This window comes from Bombus pascuorum, unplaced genomic scaffold, assembly GCF_905332965.1.
Source record: "Bombus pascuorum unplaced genomic scaffold, iyBomPasc1.1, whole genome shotgun sequence".
Taxonomy (NCBI): domain Eukaryota; kingdom Metazoa; phylum Arthropoda; class Insecta; order Hymenoptera; family Apidae; genus Bombus; species Bombus pascuorum.
In genome coordinates this window covers 907,649-931,929 of record NW_026869730.1, presented here as the reverse complement: position 1 = coordinate 931,929, position 24,281 = coordinate 907,649, and the positions used below count along the sequence as shown (strand labels likewise).

Genomic DNA, 24,281 nt, shown 5'->3' with positions numbered 1-24,281 from the left:
CACCGTGTTATCGAATTTTTCGAAAACGCTGAACCATTCTTTTCGTCCTGTCATGTGATCCGTAGCTCCTGAGTCGATTATCCAAACATCGTGGTTTGCCGCATGTATCGTTGAGGTGCTTCCTAATAGGCTAATTCCGTTGTCATCACGATTTTGATTTCTGGGTTCCTGGTTGTCTCTACTGTTGTTTCCTTTATTATTTTTGAAGCAATTTTTGCTGATGTGGCCTTTCCTTTTACATATATAGCATCTAAAACAATCTCTTTTTAGATATCCAACTTTTCCACAGTTGAAACAGCTTCGTCCTTGTTTCTCGTATTCAATTTTATTTGATCGCTTCTGCTGTTCCCTTTTACAATTATTACTTTTTGTTACCAGCGCCACCGATGTTTCCTGGTCGTCTTTCTTCCATCTGCTTTCTTCTGTCATCAGTCTGGTACTAAGCCTGTCTAGGGTCATCTTTTCTTCTTCCATTGAATCCCATGCACTGTGAAAGTGATCAAATTTACTCGGTAACGCCGATAAAATGCGTGTTATCAGCATTTTCTCGGCAATTTCACTTCCAAGGGCTTTCATCTTCGCTGCTATTAGTTCCAACTTCGACAAGTTGTGGGACACATTTTCAGATTCCACCCATTTAAAATTGAAGAACTGCTTCTAGACCATATTTAGATTCTCATTCGACTTCATATCATATACTGCGTTTAATTTTTTCCACATTTCATGTGCTGTTGTGCAGCATAAAAAAAGATCCAACGGTTTTCTTCCTACCGAGGTCACAATTAATTTCCTCGCTAACCGATCTGCCTTCAAAAATCTTTCACGGGCGATTCCCTTTTCTGTACTGTTACCTGGATGACACAGATTCCCTTCACACACGTTGATCAGGTCGTCATCTTCCTCCAAAAGTGTACGCATAATAAAACGCCAATGGAGCCAATTTTCTTCGCCACGTAACATCTCGATCTTCGCACTTGCTGATTCCATTTTAGCACTATCACTTACTTTACTAAGCACAACACTTTAACACTTTATTCACTTCGCGTTGCTACCTTACAATTTACAGCCCTGGGCCCATAACCTGTTAAGGTTATTCAGTGGATGGAATTAAAGAAATGCGCGAGCAAACTACAAGGTATTGAAAGTGTATATATTGTGAATAATAAATTACAAAATATGTAGTACTATGTAAGCCGATCCAGATCCTCTCGCTAGCAACGTTACCCTGAGACTGAAACAACTGCCTAAACCAACGTCGGACGTGTACCGCTTATGGTCTTTCCTCGACGCATTCTTTTGTCTATGCGCTTTCGAAGACCTTAGGCGGTTGAGAAACCGAAAACCAGATGTAGAGTTTTCTCAGAAGTGACGATCACTTCAACACTAATTAATTTTAAAATGATACTTAATTATCGATAGATAGTGCATTTTATGTTTATAAACGTGAAAAAAACAATTTTCGTTTCACCGAACTATGGTTATCCCACAATATATGTATCATTAATATATTATAAGGAACTATTCGAATATACGTACAAAATCGTTTTTATGCGTATTTTTACATACAACTTTTATTTACTTTAAATTATTCCAAATTTGAGGATAAAATTATGCAGACTATATACACAGAAGAAAGGGGATTAATTTTACCATATACTTCATTTGAAAGAAAGTTGCGTGAACTTCTCATGACGTAAAGTGTAAAAATTTAATAGAATGTAGATACAGTTTTCTATTATCGTTACAGATAAGAAATTTGTTAAACACTGATAAAGTTAAAGCCATTAATAGTGGTTGCAGCAAAGATTTGTTATTAATTCAAGATGAATAGGTTTCAAACAAAAAATTCCAGTTACTACTTATAGATTTGATTTTATAAAAAAAACAAGAAATTAAAAATTTTATAAAAAAGTTTATTCGCATTAAAAATATTATATTTTATCGCATATCAGAATTTTAGATCTTACGTTTAAAATAGTTTTTTTTTACCTTTTTTTGCTTGTAAAGTTATTACATTAATAAAAATGTCAGGATCGGGTTAACTGAATTGATCGTGTAGTAAAATATCGATCCAAATATCTTGGAATCATTAAAAAAAATGCTTTTTTTATTGTGAAAAAATGGTACTTTATTACCGTTAATCATTTAACTGTAATATTGGCTATAATATTTAACAATAATATTTCTAGTACATCAACATTAATATACGTTCTAAATAATATGTGAAGAAATTTGAGGTTAGGTTGGAAGATATCTACACCGGAAATGACGCCTGCAAAATGGCGCACGTGATTGGTTAGAAATTAACCGCAGAACATCTTCATACGCTATTGATTATTTCCTGTAAATGAGGAATTTTAATATAATGTACAAAGTATATAAGATTTTGCATTAAAATTGTCGCAAATATTTTTAAAAATTAATTGGATTGTAGTATTTTTCAAAAATTATAATAATGTAAGATTCTATATGGAATTACTTTCTATCGTTCGCGCATAAGACCAGTACGTAACGACAAGCTTGAGGGTATATAAAGCCACCATCAGACGCGCAACGTAGGCATTTGTCGAGTCGTCTGCAAGCGGAGAGGATCTTATTTTGCTCGACAGTTTCAAACATTTTGTGTGTTGTGTGAACCTGTTCTATCTTGTTCTACAACAATCACGAGCCATATACAGGTTAGTGTACTTATTATTATAATTTATTCATTAATTAGGTGAAATAGTTTAGGAAACAATAAGAAAACGTGAATATCGTAACATCGACACTGTGTTAACCTCGAAAAAGAGGACATTTGCATTCCTGCAAATTAAGAAAACTACGAAGCCGTCGTCATGGCAAAGTCTAAGAAGAGAGTTTGTGATATTGACGCCAAGCCAAGTAGTACTAAACGATTAGCATCTTGGATCAGAAGAATCCGCAGTAAAAAATCAAGGTATTGCCGAAATCGCAGACGCGATTTACGGATTGAAGCAATGCTGACGTGTGCTCTCTTCAAAGCTGAAAATGAATTACGCATCAAGCAATCATCTAAAGCTTTAAAATTGCAGAAACTTAAAGAAAAATTATTGAAGAAGGAAAATTGTATAAATTACGAACGCTGCGATGATGAAGGCACGTCTCAGCAGAGCAATCCCTGGAAAGAGCCTGATTTGTGTCCTGAATTGAGAAGTTTAGACGATTTCATGTCTAAGCTATCAGAAGTAAAAGTACCAGTACGACGCTGAAGTAGTGGGAAAAATGCAAACCTTCAGGTTATGAAGACCGGCCAACGCCCAAGACGCGTTGAGTGCACTCGTTCCCGTCCGATCACGAAAGTTAAGCAACGCCGGGCACGGATAGTACTAAGATCGGTGACCGCTTGGGAACTCCGCGTGGTGTTGGTTTTTTTCAGAAGGAGATCAGCCCAGTATTTGAACTGTCTAAGAAGATGACGCGAGCAGTAACTGCCCGAAGAGGAAGATACAGCGGGGCATGAAAGGACAACCCTGATGACTGCCGCCTGGTATTACCGGGGTTGTCTGCCCTCAAAGCAGAGGAAGAAGGAGGAGTGGTTTTTTTAGTGGGTATGGCAACAACATCCGCGCGAGTCCCACATAACCCAGTGATTCGGGTCACTGGGCATGCGTAACAGCATTTTCCCCTCAGTCGACTGCGAACCTCCGAGCCAAACGGACCTCTCAGCCCTAAAAAAAAAAAAAGGGACAGCTGACCCAGACCCGAACAGTGCGCGCGCCAACTAGACAATCTTTCGCGTAGAGAAAGTCTAAGTGGAAAAAAAAAAAAAAAAAAGAGAAAAAAGTGACAGAAAGTGGAAAATTGATTAGTGACACCATCGCTATAAATAGGGAAAAAAAAATAATAACAACAAAATAAATAAAAAAATAGGCGACATCGATAATGAAGCAGAAAGCAAAAAAACGGAACCCTCCGTAATCCCAACAAAAAAAACAAGTAAAAGAAAAGCAATCTCGCCAAAAACGGACAAAGAAAACAACATTAGCATAAGACTTTCCGCGCAAAAAACGCGGAAACTCAACCCACAACCAAACCTAGTGGGAAGGTCCAAAAGACTACCAGACAACCCGGAAAACACAGAAGAAGATCTCGTTCTAATCCAAAAAGAAAACAATACACAAGATCCCACCATCAAAGAAAGCAAAACCATGAAAACTACAAGAAGCCCTCCCTCACCAGTGATACCAACAAAAAACAGATTTGAAGTGTTACAAACACAGGAAACCACCATACCGCAACAACAGAATCACACTCAAACAACGTCAACAAAAGAATCAACAATACAAAATGCGATCGTGGAAGCCATAAGAAAGAAGAACAATGAAATGCGAATCAAAGCAAACAGGAGGACTACGTCCACATTGGGAACACCACACACCCAAGAAAAATCAAACAACACACGAACAAACAGCCCCCTCGCCCCACCTAGGAGGCCGCCGACACCACAAAATCAACACACTCATCTGATCAAACCAAAAGAGCAACCCCCACCGACAAAGACACCGATGGAACAAGCACAACAGGAACAGCCCACCAACCACCCCACAGAGGAACAACAGGACGCCCCCTCACCCAAAAAAGGTAACAGGCCCCCGCCAATCAACATAACTCATCAAGACCCAAAAGACACCATTGCTCTCTTACAAGACGCTCTCAAAATCAAAAACTTTCACATTAACAGAATACACGCGAACAAACACGCTCTATACCTACATAATCTAAGCGACTACATTAAAGCAAAAGAATTACTGATAACAACAAACACAACGTTCTACACATACACACCAAAAGCACAAAAACATCACACGTTCCTATTAAAAGGACTAGACATTAACCTCACAGAGACAGAAATACTAGAAGACTTACAAGCATTAAAAATAGACGACATACAGTTTACGAAAGTATCGCGCTTCTCGACAAGAAAGTCAAGGGAAAGTAACAGACTGCTCCCAATATACATAGTACAGGTATCCCCCAATAGCAACGTCGTGAAATTACAAAAAATAAATAGACTAAGCTACTATAAAATAACATGGGAAAAAATAAGAAAAAATGACATTACCCAATGCCACAAATGCCAACGATTAGGCCACACAGCACAAAACTGCAACCTAATCTACCGCTGTGTAAAATGCACCGAGCCCCATGGCCCAGGCGAGTGCAAAATAAAAAAAGACGATACAATCACAAAGGATAAAATATTCTGCGTCAACTGCAAAAGCTACGGACACCCCGCGTCATACAAAGGGTGCCCCAAAATCATAGAGCTGCGACAAAAACTTTCAGAAAAAATTAAAAAAGACAAAGAAACAAAAAACAAACGACTAGAACAGATAAGCCGAAAATACACCCCAGAACTAAAGTTCTCGGACGCAGTGAAACAACAAGCAAGGCCAAAGCAGGAAATCGAAAACCCCCCTCACACAATAAACCCAAAACTAGATTCGCGGGCAAACCAAATCCCAATTACAACCGAGATCATCCCTCAACAAATAATATTAAACGCTTTCGAAGATTTTAAAAAATGTATCATCCAAGCACTAAATCAACAACAAATACAACTCAACGAATTAAAAAATGCAATATCATCGCACGAAGACAGGTTCAACACCATCTTCAACTCCTTAGATATCGCAGTCGACAATTAGCCAAAACACACCAAACCAACAAACACAACATAAAACATCCAAATTAGATTTAAAACACCTGAAAATAATTGCAATAAATGCAAACTCTCTAATCTCAAACCAAAAAAGATACAGTATGCTAACCCTAATAAACAAAGAAACCCCCGACATCGTACTCATCTCAGAAACAAAACTGAACAAAAGACACAAAGTATCCTTCAAAAACTACTCCATAATAAGACACGACAGACCAAACGCTATCCAAGGAGGAGGAACGGCAATCCTCATAAAAAACCCCTTCAAATTCAAAGAAATCCAAAACGACAAAATAACAAATTTTAAAACCCTGGAGACGACAACCATAAAAATAAAAATAAACAAAAAGGAAAACTTACTCATCACCGCAGCCTACGCATCCTACGGAAACGAAAAAGAATTTAACGACGAATTCAATAACCTCTTCGAACTTTTACAGCTCGACAAACAAGAAAACTTCCACATAATAGCCGGCGACCTTAACGCAAAACACACAAGCTGGAAAAACCCACTAAACAATACGAGAGGAAACTTCATCAGAAACTGGCTAGACAATAAAAGCATACACTACAAAACAAACCTTTACAGCTCCGAGCTACCCTCCTACCCAAAAGGAGGCTCATACCTCGACATATGCCTAACAGATGCACGACTAAAAATCCAAAACTTACGACCAAATAACACGCTCAAAACCCTAGACTACGACAGCGACCATAAAGCCATACTCTTACAGATAAACAAAAACACATCCGACTACCTAACACTTGAAACACAAACCGAAACCCCCAAGTACAACTACAAAAAGACAAACTGGAAAAAATTCCAAAAACTACTCGATCAGAAATGCGACCTAAATATCTACAACAACGTCAACCTAACAAACAGACAAATCGACACATACATAGACGAAATCGAAAAACACATACAAAGCGCACTCCAAAAATCCGTCCCAACCTACAAACAAAAAAACTCCTGCGATCTATATATCAACAACAAAATAAAAGAACTACAACGAGACAAAAGCTACATACTCTCCAAAATAAACAATATAAAACACAACTACTCTTACGACAAAAGAGAGGAATTAGAATACCTAAAATACCTACTACACAAAATAAAATTACAACAGAAACAAGAATTCGCAAACTCTATAAACCTCTACTGGTCAAACAAAATAAAAAATATCTCCAAAAACGACTCAGCCAACATGTTCCCACAAATAAATCAAATCTTCAGACCGAAAGAACAAAACCCCAGCACTCCGCTCAAATTGCCCCCAGAGAAAGCTCCCCTCATCCAAGAAGCAGGTATAGAGATACACAACACCAGCAAAGACACCGAGAATAACTTCATAATAACTAAAACAACAGAAAAACTAGACATCATAGGCACCCACTTCTCCAAAACACATACCCAAAACGAACACATGGGCCGAGAAGAATTAAACAGAATCATCATCGCAGAAACAAACAAACTCAAAAACGAAATAGAACAAGACATAACGCTAAACAAAACAGTCTGCACGTTCTCAAACGAAAACACCTCAGACAATCCCAAACAACCAGAAACAGAAATAAATTACTTTACAAATTATAACCAACTAAACAAAATCTTCGCCAAGCTAAATAATAAAAAATCCTCCGGCTTCGACGGCATCCCGAACATCTCACTTAAGCACCTACCAAACAAAATAAAATGGTACTACACAGTAATATTCAACAATGCGCTAAACAACGCATACTTCCCGAAAAAGTGGAAAAAAGCCAAAATAATAGCAATCACAAAAAAAAATAAAGACGGCTCATCACTCACAAACCTACGACCAATAAGTCTCCTCCCCAACATAAGCAAAGTATTTGAAGTAGTCATCAATAACCCCCTAACTACATTCTGCAAAAAAAAAAACATTATACCAGAAAACCAATTTGGCTTCCGACACAAACACTCCACACTACACGCGACAAACAAACTCACGTCAGACATCTGCTGGGCACTAAACGCAAAACAACGAGTAGCCGCCTGCTTAATATATCTCGAAAAAGCCTTCGACACAGTCTGGACCACAGGCCTCATTTATAAATTAATAAAAAAAAACTTCCCGAGATACTTAATCAAAATAATATGGGACATGATTACAAACAGAACATTCCTAATGACCGAGGACTCCCATACATCGAACAAAGAATTCACCATAAAAAACGGACTCCAACAAGGAACTGTAAACTCCCCGCTACTCTTCAACATATACAACAGTGACATATTAAACCTGTTCGACATGAACAAATCTACCCACAAACGCTCCATAGCCTTCGCAGACGACCTAATCATCTACGTAACAGGCCGCAAAACTAAAACAATAAACACAGACCTCCAAGAACTATTCGACAAAATCAATGATTACTACCACACATGGAAACTAAGAATTAACGCAAACAAATGCGAAAGCATACTGTTCAAACCCAAAACCAGCGAAATCGGCCCAGCAGAAAGAAAACACTGCAAAAATTTCCAATTAAAAGAAAAGTCATCCGAAGAGACAATCATACCACACAAAAACTGCGTAAAGTACCTAGGCATAAACATAGATGACAAACTAAATTACAAACAACACATAGAAACCCAACTCGCCAAGGCCAATAAAGCATTCTGGAGATCAAAGAGACTATTTTACTCGAAACAGCTCAAGAATAATGTAAAAACATTATGCTACCAAGCTCTAATTAGACCAATTATAACATACGGTTGCCCAATCTGGTACAACATACCAGCATCGCTAATGGAGAGAATCCGCGTTTTCGAAAGAAAATGCATTAGAGCTTGCCAAAATGCGTACAGATCCGAACAGAGCGGATACAAAAAATATATAAAAAACAAAAAAATCTACGACCTAGCCAACATTCACCGCATTGACTGTCACATACTAAAACTAGCAAGAAATCATTTCGCACAAGCGTCAAAAATAAAAGAAAACAGCCTAATCTTCAGCGGCTTATACCCAAACGTACAATATTACAAAAACACAATGAAAACAGGCTACATCCCCCCAGAAGCGTTCCTATACCTAGACGAAAAAAATTACCTCCAAGACCAAAACAATATCCCGATAATTTTCCACATAAAAAGAAAAATAGGGATAAAAACGATACTCTACGAGGAAAACCTAAACGGACTGACTGCAGACACCAGGTGGAGGTACAACATGGCCCTCCCCCAAAAAGACACTAAAGACAAACACAGAAGAAACACAAAAAAATATTGGTGGATTCCAAACCCATAAGAAAATATAAGTGAAAACTACCAATTTGACAAAAAAAAAAAAAACCATTACTACCACCGTATAACCTAGATGTAAGTACTGTAAATATGTAAATACTATAATCATTGTAAATAATATAATTTAACACCCCCCTCCCCTTCCCACTCATCCCCCCCTCAAAATCCCACAACGCATAAAAGTAATACACCGAGGAGTCCTGTTTTGCGGCCAAGTTTCAGGACAAAATACAACACACACAAGAATACACAAAAATCACGCACCAATGCGACTTAAACCCAAAAAAACAAAAAAATAAACGCAAAAACCTAAAACCCACGACACATATTAGACCATGGCTACGTCGTACCGACGCGTATCGGTACTTTTGCCTAATCCACCCTACAACCGAAATTCATTGTTTATTGTGAATAACATACACATGTAATACTCATCTTCTTGGACAATAAACGTTATAAAAAAAAAAAAAAAAAAAAACAGCATTTTCCCCTCCTCATGCAAAAAAAAAAAAGGTTATGAAGACCTGGAAGCTTATGTGACTACTTTTACAAGAGGATAATTTCTCGCAACGTTTTATCCACCAAATGCATAGAGATTTCAACAACAACTATATGCAATCTGGAGCGATTATGGAGCACCGTGTATCACGTCGGTGCTGCAGGAATAGAAATCGCATTACTATTCTGATGTATATAAGGATTTTTTTAATTTACAGCTTCACCGTTTGAGATGACATTTGGACAGACGGAGGGAGGGAGTTGGTGTTGTCAACGATGCTGAAGCGTACCACACGATTGGGGACCCCATGTTCTCTAGTCTCTGCACCTTTCATTGGTTTTGTTTGTAAACTGTATCGTGACCGATGCATTCGGGACCTTTACAATTTTTTGTGGTAATATAATTTTGTAGTAATATAATTTTGTAGTAATATAATTTTGTAGTAATATAATTTTGTAGTAATATAATTTTGTAGTAATATAATTTTGTAGTAATATAATTTTGTAGTAATATAATTTTGTAGTAATATAATTTTGTAGTAATATAATTTTGTAGTAAAATAATTTTGTAGTATTAATGAGCGTTCGAAATATATTTGAAGAATGTTTGATTCGATATTTTTTATTTTCAAAAGTATGGCAATTTACACAAAACATTACGTATTTTGTATGTCTTAGCGTTTAAAGAAAATTTGTATTGCATGGTAACTTATAGATTTAATAGTACCGTTTCGAATATTCTCTCCATTATTCTGAACGTCGAGATTTTGTATATATTTCCTTAATGTTAATTAACAGTTTTGTAGACTTTTGAATAAATAAAAAGGAATTGATAAAATTTGGAAAATGTCTACAATTTTCCTGCGATCTTCTAATTCGCCATATTAGTCCTTTTCAGTCCAGCATACTACACATAACAAAATTCTGTCGCAGGCAAGAGATCCGCACATGTGTCCAGGCTGTTGGCCGTCATCGGCGACATTATTTCGCCTGTCTGTGTATGAGATAAGGAGTGACGACAGACGATTGGTAGGGGATAAACAAAGGGGAAAATTGTTTGTTTTTAGCAAATCGTGCATGAAGTTTTCTGACTGACGATGAGTCGCACCATAATCACTTTGTACATAAACGTCTCATCACTCCGTGTTTCCGTATCTTGAACATCCAAGCATCAACTAATTCCAAAATCGTCTGACGCGCGATACACATAGGCTTATTGTGACAAGCTACAGCAAATTATAGCAAGTTTTATTTGGTGAGCTCTAATCTCTTTTGTTCGTTACCTGTACACATGTGTTTTCTCAGGTCCAGAAAAGTTTTTTCAACGCTTGTACCACCAAGTTGTATGTGAGTTACTCTGGCTTGTCAATATGCCTTGTTCAAAGTTGAGAGCTGGATACTGTCACAGCTCTCTATCTTCCCATGTAATTATGATAATAGGAGCTTTATGAGGTATGGAGTAAATTGAATGCGTCTTTGTTGAATCTAGATGATCCAGAATGGCGAATTGTTACAAATAGAACAACTAATCAAAGTAATAGACATACACATATATGAAATATGTTTCATATGGATAGGAAATTACTTTGAAATTTGACAAGCATTGCAATAAATATGTTGGTTCGGAAGTAATATTACTAGATACTTATTTTTACAGATTGCAATATTCTCTTCACTAATTCATAGATTGATCTTAGAACAAATGAAGAACTTTACATGTTATTGGATTAACAAATAAAATGTATTGTTCCTCACAAATGGTATGCAGAGGAGTAATGAAAATAAAAGACAGGTGTATATTACAGTTCAAGTGACGCGAGAGACTGAAATACTATTTATACAAATTGCGGATGGATGGATACTGTGAAAAATCTTTCACATACTGATTGTAGGAAAGCAGAGATGGAAAATGAAGCAACGTATTTTAAAATTGAATCCCTAAGTATAGCATGTAGATAATATTTTGAGTGTTGATGGAGGACAAAATTATGCACATTCCTTTTTCAATTCCAAGGAATTGCATCATCGATGAGTCGGTTGTCAAAACATGATGGAAATAGCTCATTGTTAATTGAACAAGTTTGATATACAGGGTGCGCCGTTAGAATCCGGACAAAAGAAGTTTTGTGCAGAAAGTTGTTTATTTAAGTCAATACACAAAAACACATGAAAATGTTGTTATATCTCATTTAAAGGGTCCTTGCTGAGAACTTTTATTCTATGTAACCACCCTCTGCCTCTATGACCTGCTCTATTCTTGCTCTAAAGCGCGAGCACGCTGACTTCAACTGGTCGCGTTTAATTGTCGCGAATTCTGACTCGATAGCAGCTCGTAGGGAGTTGACGTTGGGGTGCCTGCATTTATTAGTTTGTCTCTCGATAACGCCCCACACGTAATAGTCCAATGGGTTTAGGTCGGGACTGTTAGGAGGCCAGAAATCTTTCGACCAAAACATGTCCACATTGTCAGAGAGCCAATTTTGAACAAGATGACTTGTGTGAGCAGGTGCGCCATCTTGTTGAAATAAATACGGCCTTCCAGAAGCCGTAATTTCCATCCACGGCTTTATTACTGTCTTCAGGACCTCCAAATAAACCTCCTTTGTGATTCTTTCGCCTTTTTGGAAGAAGTGCGGAGGCATGACGTCGCCCTCACTTGAGACAACGCTCAAAACGTGAACACTTGCTGGAAATTTGGTTTTGCCCACAACAGGAACATCTTCGAGATTGTGGGCCAGCCAACGGTCGTTCCTCCGATTCACTTTGGCATCCACCCGGCGCGAAGACTTTCTATAATCGCCGCTCTTCTATCGTATTCCGGGTTTTGCTTAACGAGTTCTGTCATTTTGAGGTTATAGAAGACTTATTGACATATTTAACTAACTTCAGAGTCAATCAGCACAAACATCTGAATTCTAATATGGTGGGAACTACAAATTGAATTCTGTCCGAATTCTAACGGCGCACCCTGTAATTACACAACCTAAAGATTTAACTTGAAATTTGTTCGAAGAAATTTACTTTTACTTATACGTGATGTCAAGTGCGGTATTAAGTATCATGCTTTCATAACTATTGTTTTAAATATTTTTGTGTTGAAATATTGTCGTTTGGGTGTCTGTTCTGTACTACAGGAGTACCCGAAATAATTTTACTCGTCGTGTACAGTTAAACAACTACAGGCAGTTGATTCTATTCCTGGAACGCGTTGGATTCGTGTTTACGTGGTACGTTGATTAGAATGATTTAGAGGTGGTTTACTGATGCCAAGCAAGGTAGATATCATTTCCGAACTACCACTGGAGGTTTCGCACTTGTTACTTCGAAAATTGGATCCCTCCTCCCTGCAGAGCGCCGCGCTTGTCTCGCGCAAATGGTTGAACATATGCAGATCCGACAAGTGTCTTCGGCGGACAGCAAGAAGTCACATCCGGCGTACGAGAAAGGGGTTCAGGATGGGGTTTCTCGGAACCACAGCCGCTAAAGCTGCCGAACAACAATCAAGGAGTAGAGTACGAGGTGCGAGGAACCTACGACACGAAGTAGGCTTATCCACTGCTCGTACGACGGTCATCATTGGAAGGTTACGTGGTCCTCCGAAAATTTCGATGCGAAATCGTCCTATCGATGTTGAACCGCTAAAATGTATTAGACTGTAATTGATAGTATGTACCTTAATTCGACAGTTTGATTTTGCGAGAACATGAAACTGCCTTGTCCTACGAAAATGATTCAGAACTGTAGCGCAAAGCTTGAAATAAAATGGTGCCATTGAGACGGCAATTTGTTTCAGCCGCGGCAGTTTTCTACAGAAATATCGACAATGTAACTCACATTGACGCTCAGTCGTGTACCGCGTTACACTCTATCTGTGGACTAGAAAGGGTCTTGGCCGCCTTCGTGAGAAAGCCGTACCGTCTTTCGTGTTAACGGTGCACTCGCTCTGACAAGTGGGTTTCAGGACGGGCGGCGAAGTTTCCTTCGAAGAGCTTGCCCACTTCATTACATAAGAGCATCGGGCGATACGAGGACGACGAGAACGTCGGTCGTGCCGCCCTTCAGAAGCTGTACCAGCCTCACCATGCGCTTTATCCGACGAGAGGCTCCCTCCCACTGACACCGTGAAATAAGTGTCGTAGCTTGGGGGCAATTATCCGCGTCCTCTCCGCTCATACCCGTCCGGAGATACCGTCCGTACCAGGCGCTACGTCACGGGAGGCTATCCTCGTCGTCCTGCATCTCCCCGCATGTTTATAGACTGACGGAGCGTCATACTCGATTTTGTGATGGCGTGAACGTTATTCAAATATGTAATAACGTTACCAAACCCACTATAACTATAAATTACTTTCCCACAGAACTTCGACTCATTCTATATCTTGGATAGTTCACAAGTACGTATGCGCGAGATATATATTTCATTATAGAAGCCCTGAATCAAGTATTGAACTTAAGAGGTAATGGTTTGTAGCCTTAAGTACTGAAACTTATTCTATAATGGGAGCAACTGCCACAAATAGGAATCTAATCATTCTAACTAAAGACAAATTCTATCGACGAAATATTTAGTATGTAATTATAATATAAATTATACAATCATATAGTATAGTTTAATGTCATCATTAATTTCTATATTCATACAATACCGCATATCATTTGCAAATGTATATTTTATACCAAGTAGTTTATACACTCGGAAGACAAACTTATTAATTCCATCTTCCGATATTACCTGTACTTATATAGAAATATAATACTAAATACTAAAATATATCATAAGTATTTCATATTTGAAACAACAGTAAACCGAACGGAATTAATCTGTTTGACTTCTATGCGGCTCAAGTCACGTATCAATATATGTACATTATTCTGTAGTTTTAATATTTTAAGCGTGCATTGTGCACAGGACAATTGTCTTCAATAAATTTTGCAAATCTGTTTATAGTAAGTGAGGGATCATTAGGCCAAAGAAAAATAAGGCGACTTTTAAAAGATGCAATGAAACTTGCTTCTGCTGAACATGGACTATGAAGGTCGAACATCTTCCCGTTTATTTTGCAATTAAATACATACGTAATTGAATGTGGTTTACTGGCATACCGATTCCAAGGATTTACCGTGCTTCTTAGAAATATTACACTTTGTGGTATGAAATATAATTTGTCCTTGTTATAACCATTAACATCTAGAGCCTTTTCTGGAATTTCTTATACTAAGGCATCGCAATTATTTTTCATTTTACGCTGTGTTGCTCGCAAGTTCTCATATATATATATGAACCAACTGGAAATAATTCTTTGGCACGTATTCGAGTACAATTGTTTCCTTCTGGTTCCCACAAAGCTTCGCAGAAAAACTTCGTATCCTCGTTCCTTTAAAAAAAAGTCACACGTTAGTATTACATAAAAGTACCCCTTCAAAAGACATTTCATTTCTGGAAATCTATACGTTTATTATTGAATTCAATAAGATTCACTTGCTTACCTGCTCCTCGAATATTTTGTACTATTGTCACCTCCTCCTCCTAAATAGGATGCATCTATAATATGCAATGCAGGTACTTTTTGCTGATGTATAAACTCCTTAGTCATACCATATACAACTTCTGCGTATACATGTGTATTTGGTGGTAATTTTATGCCAATGTCATCGTCTCGAACCCAAGAATTCTTTATATATCTATATACGTTATTCCTTCCCATGCCCATATAAAATGTAGCGTTATTCTTGTCATCATGGGGCCTTGGCTTTGTACAACATGGAATACAAAACCAGTCATTTGGTGAACAATAATGCATTTTGAATGTTAAATTCCATCAATTGTGCTTGACTAATAGTAAGGAATGAAGTATCTTTCAAAAGAGTATTCTATTTATCTTTTGGTTTCATGTGTCTTGGGGTTGTTCTAGTTTCATCAGGAAGTTTCCAATACTCCTGACATTGTTTGCGCACATCAGCTTGTTTTGTCTCAACAAGAGTATTATCCTCGCAAAATGCAGCCTGTTATCTGTTTTCTGCTCAAATCTTTGTTAGAAGCACGTAGATATTGAACAAATTGTTTCTCGCTTTTTAATTCATTATATGATACTAATTGTAAAACGTTGTCATTTCCACCACCTTTTAAAAGCAGACGATTAACATGCTTCAGATATTCCACAACATCTTGTGTCCCACTTCGTTTCGTCTAACATATTAAGTAACGTTCTGAACTTGCTGGACCAGAAGAGTTTGGTGTAAAAATACAAACTTCTTCAAAGCAGCGATACATTAAATTAACTAAACCAGCACTAAAGGGTGTAAGATGGTCAAATAATTTTGTCACAAAATAACCACCCTCTACAATCATCAATGCTATTACACATTGACAAAGATACAGTTGTTTTGAAAGAATTTCTTGTACATTATCTTGTCCTTCTACAGAAAATCCCCCATCAGACATCATAAAATGTACTCCTTTGCCATGGGTATGCGCTTTATAAGATTCGTAAATGCCTCTTGATTATCTGGGTCAAAAACATCACCATTTTCTTTTAGTCCATATTATGGATGAAATGTTTCACAAGGACCCGCATTAAAATCTGCTAATTTGAAATCATTTTCATTCTTTAAAGTAAGACCAAATCCTTTAGCACGTCGTTTCTTTCGCCATAGAACATATTCAATAAAACCACCTGGTCCAGCACAAACATCTGCAAACTATAGCAGCTCATTCTCCCCCAAACCTTCTGGTTTAATAAACATAAAGTTACATGCCCTATATATATTCGCCATTTTAACAGCAGCACGACTTAAGAATAATGCACCACGAATTGATTCATAAGAATTACAACGTGTCCTTGCTCGACGCACTTCAACGTTATCCAAATGACCGAGTACTGTTTTTGCATTGATAATATTTTGCACTCTATCTTCACAACGGAAATCAATTTCATCATCTATGATCAACTTTTTAGGTCCCTGATGTAACCAGTCCTGCATTTCTTCCAACGTAGGCGTATTGGAATTTGGATTCCTTACTCATTTCACGACTTCCACACACATTATTACTTCCTCTTCAGGATTCCATTTATGACCTGAAGCTTCATGTCCAGAAACAGGTTGCTGTCTACGACCATGCTGTTTAGGTGCTTGAACTGGCTCTGAACGGCCTTGTTTATCTTTTCCAAGACCGTAGCCTTCTTTATTTTTTTACTGCCCCGTCATCTATATTAACCCGACAGCACAGGATAATACTTGAATTCGTTCTTCCCCAAATGTAGAATTTATGTACGTCAACAATATATATATAATGTACAACAATTTATTATAATTTATAATACAGTTTATATTAACATGTAAATTACATTAATTTTCTGACGAACGGAATTTGAGAAAGGTAAAGATGGCGACCAGTGCCGCCGATGCGGTAATAACCCTACATCCGGTTGACGGCAACACGCAAAGGCGTCCCCACACAATGACGCCCACGTTTCAAATACTTTGTAGAAATTTTAACGTTTCAGTGGAAAACTTGTCGTTCTTATAATATCCATCTGACAGAGATGTACAATTTATGATAGAATAACACATGTAAATTTCGTAGCTGAGAATTATTGGAAGTTTCTCATTTAATTCATAATAGCAATAATCTTTTCTAACGATATAAGCCATTTATTTATCGTCCTGGTTTGTACTATGACATTTATATTGTAATAGCAATGTGAATATAAGGCAATCTGAACGCAGAAATACTATTTCAAATCATTTCGCCCATATTCCTTAAGTTGTTTATAAATGATTCGTGTATGACGTGTGTTCTTTCTGTCCATACTCCGGCGAAAACATAACTTTTATTTAAACGAAATCAACTGTGTCATAGAATCAATCGCGTAGAGACGATATCGCGACATAGCGCTTCAGCGAGAGTCGTAAATTCCCGTTACGGTATTTATATACTTATATATATTTAATTTAGTCCAAATATATTTGACTGGTTACAGCAGGAATCGGTCTTGTTATTTTATGATATTGATCGTCACACAGTCCGCCATATTGGTGACTCCGACGTGATCTGAAACGAAGCATGACAAACGCTAACGACGGTATAAAAGGCACGCATAGTGTTTCGATGACTTCGCCTCCGTTGCAACCCGCGAACATTACCGTACGGTTCGCCTTATCAGAGACGCAAATCGACGCTGCGTATATCACGTACGACAAGCTAATATTCGCGACCTTCGCTAAATGTCTCGGCGATCAACTCCTCAAGCAAATTGGGGGCGACACGACGGACCCTCCTGCCACCGGGCTGTACGCGAAACTAAATGCCGGAATCATCCGCGTTCTTACGGACTCCGATAGCAATAGGGTATAGAAGTTGGTTGAAAGCGTAGAGATGGGCGATATGAAGCTGCCTCAATTCTATCAGCACTTAAGAGAACTCGCTGGCCCCTCCACGTCAGATAATTTCGTCCTCTCGTTGTGGAGGAATGGACTCTCTGTCCTCATCAGACGCATCCTGGCCGCCGTCGACGACTCAAATCCAGACAAATGGGGGCTCAGGTGAGTGCCGTGAGTGTTAATCATCGCCCACGTCGGCGATGGCGATCGAGAGGTAGAAGTAGCTCGAGGTCGTGAGAGAGAACGTACAACTCCGGCCAGTGCTATTACCGTCAAACATTTCGGGATTGCGGGCAAAAATGCCGATCCCCGTGCATTTGGAAACAGGGAAACAAGAACAGCCGTCCGTAAACGCGGCACAGGTCCTTCCACTAGCTGAAAATATTCCGTGACGATGTATCGACATCTGGCAAACATCTTGTCCGAAGAATAGGATCTTTGTGTAGCCAACCACGGGACAGAAACCGTAGGTAAGGTTACTGTCGAGTGCCGCACCAATTTTAACCGGATTTATTTTGCATAATCTTGTGGAAATATTAAAAGGAAGTATCTACCTTGCTATTTGATATAAAGCGAAACCTCGATGCGCGATATTCTCCCTATTTGCGCAGCCTACAGCGCACATCTGTCGGTTTATACAATATGAACACTGGTTCCATTCAACTCAACGTATGTCTGCTGCTATTGGAGGTATATCGAAAGGTATGTAAGCCACGCAACAGGAGGAGGTACGTAGGTAAGTGAGGGCAATAGATGTTGCTTATAATTGGATAATAAGAAGATTGGTGGACTAAAAAGGGTCTTAGCCGCCGTCGAGAGAAAGCCGTACCGGCTTTCGTGCCAACCGTGCACTCGCTCTGACAAGTGAGTCTCCGGACGGGCGACAATGACTCTATCGAAGAGCTTGCCTACTTCAGGAGGCGACCCATAATGGGCCTTCCGGCAAAGCCACATCGTCCCGGAATTCTCGGGGGTTACCTCCAGCCCCAAGCCTTTCATCGCGGCGTCCGCGCAGGACACCGCCATTTACGCCAGACGGGCGATCGTCATACCAGTGGCAACGTCTCGGCTGCGTAGCATGTCAGCACCGAGTCCGGGGGCATCGGTGCGCGATGTACCGTGTCGTACGCGATGTCCCACAGCAACGGGCCCAGTACCGAACCCAGCGGGACACCACGGCACACCACCCTCCCCATCATCCTTCCGCCCCACTCGGTGTGGACGATGCTACTGACCCGGAGGAAGGCCCAGACTACAACCTGCAGGTAAGCGGGCACCCGATAGAACTCGAGGCCTATCCTGTACCAGGGGTTGCAGTTGATGGCGTTAACCACATCTAGAGACACAGCCAACGCTACGTAACCCTGCCGCACGGCCCCCTCGACGAAGTTGCGGACACGGACTAAGGCATCGGCCGTAGACCGCCCCTCGGGAAGCCAAACTGGCTGTCGTGCAGCCCCGGAGCACGTCGATACAGATGTGACTCGAGTCGGGCAGCCACAATCCTCTCCAACAGCTTGCCAGCCTGATCCAGCAGGCACACAGGCCAGAATGCGGAAGGCGAGTCCCGGCGAGCGGCAAAAGGACCATCCGTCCCTCCTTCCATAGGACAGGGTACTCGCCCCGTGACAGGCATCTGTCAAACAGGGTTCTCAGCCTTGGGGCCAAGACTCCGGTGACCTCCTTCCATACGCGGGCCGGAATCCCGTCGGGAACCGAGGTCTTGCGCTCTCCGATCTTCCCGACAGCTCCGGCCAGCTCATCCTCAGTGATCGCGGATTCCGGGCTACAGCCACTTGCGGTGTCCCGTGGTTCCTTCCCCGGCAGCGGTAGCTCCCGCTCTTCGTTTGTCCTGCCCTCCTCCCCGTTCTCCGCACCCGGGAACAAGGCCCCGACGACTTCCTCCAGGAACTGAGTGTTCATGTTCTCCGTCATAGGGGGCAACCAAGGACGGAGCTTGTTCAGCACTATTCTATACGGGCGTCCCCAGGGATCGGAGTCGAGGGTGACCAGAATCTCATCCCAGGCTCGTCTCTTCGCCTCTTTGATGGCTTGCTGCAGAGTCCTCCGCGCTTCAAGGTAGGTGTCGTACAAAGAAGCCACCGAAGACTCATTCTCTCGTCGCCTACGCCGAGATCTGGCATACCGGTGCAGGGCGCGGATGGAATTCCGGCATCTTCCGCGGTACGGTCACCTTGGCGGGGAAGCCTCGAAGTGCATCCGCCATCTTTTGGGCCAGTCGCGACGCTTTGCTGCTACCGTCCTGGCCCGCGATCTCGAATGTGAGGGCATCCCTAACCGCTCTCCTCTGTATCATCTTTGCGATGCGAAGGTCGGAGAGATTGATCTCCCTCCTGACCATCGATATTGTGTTTCTATATGTAAAACCGCAGCCATCCCTCACGGTGAGCGCAACCCCGGCGTCCTGGGGGAGGGGGCGACGGGAACGGCCACGCATATTTCTTTTACGCGCGTCCCGCTCGCAAGCGTTTCGCCCCTTTTCGCTCCTGTCGTTGTTCTTTACTCCCGTTCCCTACGCGGTTTCTTTCCCCGTGCCTAGGGGGGCTGGAGGCAGGGTGGCCACCTCGGCGAACGTCCTCCCCTTTAGTCACTTACAATTATTGTTGTTGCAATCCACAGTTCCGAATGCCGACATCCCTGTTTGCCGCGATGGCGACTTCCGTTCCACGAATCTCACGTTACTCGATGGCGCGAGGATCGCCTGAAGGAATTGCGCTTCTGGCCTTCTGCCCTTTCGTCTTATTCCTGCCATTCCTCTTCTCGCGTCAGTGATGTAGCCTTCTGTCTCGTGGCTCGACGACTCGGCAGTTGAGCGCGAGGTGACACTCGCAGGCCGCAGACCGGATGACACGCTTCGTGGCAGTGTCAGCAGCCGGGGGGATCGCATGCTTACGTGCTATCTCACGCCACTATTCCTCTGAATTGCGGAGGAATATAGCGTTGAGGTCCTCGAGAAGATCTCCGAGTTCTATCGGTCCCTTTCCTATTGCTGTTTCATCGCTCCCCGTCCGAACGGAACGGCAGAGACGGCGTGACTCCAGCCGCGAGTGCGGCGGAGGTAGGTGTGGGGGTCCCATAGTCCCCCTCGCTGGGAACTTTCCTTTTGCCTCCCTCGTTGTGACGATCGCTCCCGCTCGCCCCACCCCCTTGCACCACCGCGGTCAGTCGTACCATCGTCTTCTGGAGACGACTGATCTCACTCTCCAGAGAGCGCACCCTATCCTCAATATACGCAGCATCCGCGTGTTCGTGACCGTTGTTCGATCTCACGTCCTTGTCGCTGGTCTCGGTTCCCACGGATACATCCATATACATGTCGTCATCGCCAACACCGCCGTCGCGGTTGCGGAGGCGGCAGAGACCGTCCACCGTCGTGGCGGCAGCGGAGGTGTCCACTGTACGCTGCTGGAGATCAGCGCCTGACGATTTCGTCCTCCGTGAGGCCTACCTTAACCGCCTCACGAATGCGCCCCTCGTGTTACTGGAGAGGGAGGCGATCCTTTCGACCACTTCCATCACATTCATAATCCCGGCCGCCGCGGGATCTTGGTCGGAGTATCCGTTTTCGTGCATGAGTGTATCAGATGATAAATTATTACATTTTATCAGATTAAATTATTTGATATAGGAAAATCGATCATTTTATTGTATCATAAAATACAGCTTAGCACGCGACAAAACTAGGGTAAAGTTCTGTTTTTGTCATCAGTATCGCAACGGATGAATTCCTTAATTAAACAGAGGCATTACGGTTATTATTGTCGTACGTATACCGTCTTCTATTTGTAACACGGTTAACACTGTACCGACCGATAACCGATTAATCGGTTTATTGTCGCCGACGCTTACCGACCGGTAGTCCATTAATCGATATCTTGTCTGCGATACTTACCCACTTTTTGTCGCCGACAATCTTTCTCATTATTCGAGCAGTAATTTGCTATTTAACACTAAGATACCTTGCTCGGTTCCTTCAGTTTCGTTACTTCGTAAGTTCCCATCGTTTTATACCGATGTGAAAAACTTACCGTTCGCGATGATCGAAAAGAATGGTATTGGAGAGTCTAAACCGAAACAGAGCCGGCGCCAGGGAGGATCTGTACCTGAGCTGCCAATAAAGCGTATTTTTCTTCGGTACAATCTCGTTAAAAAAGAATTTTATCATTTGTTTGGAAATGTTTATGGTCTCCACTTTCATTCGTACAACTTTGACATATAAAAAAAGCAATAAAGATAAAGATAAACAAACACAAAAACGAAAACAGAGACGACAGCAGAAGCTTAACGAAAGAATAATAGGATTAATAACAATAATTTAGTAAAACATTGCCCGATTTATTTTTTCCTTCACGTAATATAACATATACAGGCGCACGTGTATCTCAATGTAAACGACAAAACTGAATTTGTAATAATTCAATCATGAAAAAATTATACAATAGATTTTGATAACATTAGTTAAAATGTAATAGTCCGTTTCTATATATTATAATGTTTCTCAGTTTAATGTCATTGTTAATTTATATTATTTGAATCATAATAAATCATAATTATATCGGATTCTTTTTCGAATACATGTCAAGTCATGGATATTGAATGATCCAAAATAAAGAGCGAAATTTAATACTCAGAAACGTGTAATGCATTTATCGCAAATATAAAATTGTATACTTTATATTTCATATAATTGATCGTATTTGATCGTATGAGATAATAACAGAAAATAAAAGAGGACACACACACACATCATTACGATAAATCGAATTGAAAATATCGTTTTCAGTATCAATATCTGTTAATGTCTGTTAATGTTTGAGTACTTTGTTCGATTCTGATCTGCCGTGGTATGTTCTAATTTTCCTATCAGAGTTATATCTGTCATTATTAATCAAATCTGAACACGTTGTATATTGTACAAATATTTTATTTCTTTCTGTAATATTCGAATTAAATGTGTCGTTACGGAGAGTGTTATTCGTTATCAAAAATATAAAACTATTACAAAGAACGCTTATTCATAGAAGATTTCAATCCTCACGAAAGGTTTGGAATTATATCTAAGCACGATTTTATTTTTTATTACTTTTCTATTATTGCATAAGATTTGTTACGTGGGCCGACTCTCTACCTGAATCGAGCCTCACATCGCTGACGGGATGGGAGCCAGATGTCCGCACATCTTTATTGCATACCCTTAAGATTTTCAACGACCGAACATAAATCTTAGAAAACTCTAGCTAAAGTCTTTCAGTTCAAACAAAATTCTTTCTATGAGAGCGTTTTCTAAGGTTTACGGTTTCTGTCTGGAAAACACGTGAAAGTTAGTTTTGCACATGTGCGATGCTTCCTACTGTCAACTCTCCATCGACGGCGGCTAAGACCCTTCCTAGTCCATCGACAGTCTTAGTAACCAATAGAAACAATGTCTATTACCCTCACTTTCCGGCCAAAAACTGTCATCAACAAATCCGATGATTCCGTGCGTTAGACGCACCCCTCTTTAGGTCTCCTCCGACACAGCATCGTCACTTTCAAGTGAGTTCGTGGTCGTCGTCAGAGCAGTCAACCAGTCTATAACGGTACCACTCTAAAATCATTCCGTGTGACTGCATACATCGAGAGCTCTGACGAATAAGGTCGATTAATCCAACGAATTCATCGAGAGACATCGAAAAGTCGGGTAGAACTTCTCTGTGACACATTAACTGTACGTATCGCCAAATACATTGTGACGCTCATATTATTGTATGATTGATTGTTGAATATAGACGATATGTTAACCTGTCAACACAGTGTTATCTTCATTGAACCACCACTGTTATCTTAATCGAAACAAGGAGAACGACTACTTCGCGGCGTCGATTAGACGAATCGTAGCGAGAAGTTGCGCCTCTCGCTGACGCGTTTTCCTCGCGACCGCGTCTCTCCGCGAACGATCGTAACGTTTCGTCCTTCGAGCCGGATACAGTGGTAAGTGAAAAATGCATACCAGTGACACCCACTATCATACAGCGCCACGTGGATCCAACATAATCAGCAGCGGAAGCGTTACCACTCCAGGGAAGTCAGTAACGTCAAGGGCCGTCACCTGGAAGAGGCATAATTCGATGGATGAAGAACGCAACCACGCAGCCTCTCGTCGCAACTGGACAATCGTCAACAAAACGATATTCAACAACTTCGATCTCACGACAAAACGCGCCAATTTCGCGAAGGAATACCTTCCTCACGAAACGTACGTCACCGACATTCCGCTGCACAGGGACAAGCGACAACCTGTAGTCGGAACAACTCCAGTTTCACTACAACACGAGTGATCTTCGGGAAAAATGCCTTCTTCGCGAACATCACCATATTCCGCTGCACAGTGACTAGCAACAGTTGAACTCACAGCTACAAGGTAAGCTCGTTCATTGCATTATCTTT

General features: G+C 40.7%; 2 pseudogenes; one reads left to right on the top strand and one right to left on the bottom strand.

Moving 5' to 3' along the window:
* The first annotated feature begins 3,267 nt into the window (after positions 1-3,267).
* LOC132915643 (5S ribosomal RNA) lies at positions 3,268-3,386 on the top strand (annotated as a pseudogene).
* Positions 3,387-14,332: 10,946 nt separating this feature from the next.
* On the bottom strand, positions 14,333-20,151 carry LOC132915629 (cap-specific mRNA (nucleoside-2'-O-)-methyltransferase 1-like; annotated as a pseudogene).
* Positions 20,152-24,281: the final 4,130 nt, after the last annotated feature.